Source organism: Octopus bimaculoides, chromosome 6 (assembly GCF_001194135.2).
Source record: "Octopus bimaculoides isolate UCB-OBI-ISO-001 chromosome 6, ASM119413v2, whole genome shotgun sequence".
Classification (NCBI taxonomy): Eukaryota; Metazoa; Mollusca; class Cephalopoda; order Octopoda; family Octopodidae; genus Octopus; species Octopus bimaculoides.
Genome location: NC_068986.1, coordinates 84,872,022 through 84,872,899, shown reverse-complemented (window position 1 = coordinate 84,872,899; position 878 = coordinate 84,872,022). Strand labels below are relative to the sequence as shown.

The 878-nt window shown below is 38.5% G+C and overlaps 1 long non-coding RNA gene across 1 annotated transcript in view; it reads right to left on the bottom strand.

The window, feature by feature from the left end:
• Positions 1-878, bottom strand: part of LOC106871150 (uncharacterized) — a 22,000-nt gene that overhangs the window by 8,782 nt on the left and 12,340 nt on the right. The window lies entirely within an intron of this gene.

The window sequence follows — 878 nt, the reverse complement described above, 5'->3', positions numbered from 1 at the left end:
ATATATATATATATATATATATATATATATATACATTTATATGCATATACATATAAACATCTATATACGAATATATATATATGTATGTATATGTATAGATAGAGAGATACATACATACATACATACATACTAGATTTGATCAATAAGTGTCCGGACTGTTGCCATAGTAGCGATGCCAAAGTACGCACAATGAAGCCACTTGGCAAGATTGATCATGAAAACTGCTTGGCATGCGCACTAAGTTTTAACGTTCTAGGTCGCTTCTGTTATTTACAGCAATGCTTGGAAGGAAGGTATATAGCGTGTGATTGATCGCATTGACTATGACAGACAGAGGACGTTGTCATGGCGATACCCGCTCGGAGGGCTGCGCAAATTTGCAGAAAGTGTATGGAGAGGAGTGTATGAGCCACATTAGACGAGTGGTTCAAACGTTTCCAAGACCGCCGAAAAAATGTCCATATTGACGAACGTTCTCGGAGACGCGCAACAAGCAGAACTGAAAAAAACATCGTAAGATGTGCGTGCATCAATGAGTGGAAATCGTAGAATCACCATTTTTCAGTGATCATAGGAAGTGCAAATTAGTTACGATTCAGTTCAGTCGATTATCACTGAAGGTTTGGGTATGAGACGCATGTCTGCCAAGTTTGTGCCAAAACTGCATTCAGCTGACCCAAAAGACACTCGGGTTTCAGTTGCACAAGATCTCCTTGATTGTGTCGAGAACGATGAAAGCGTTTTGAAAACTTCGCGTAAGCCACTGAACAGGTATCACGAAGCTTTTCGCAAAATTTGATGCAGATTCTCTCTCTATATATACACATACACTCTCGCATCTATGCGTATACATGCATATATATATATATATATATATA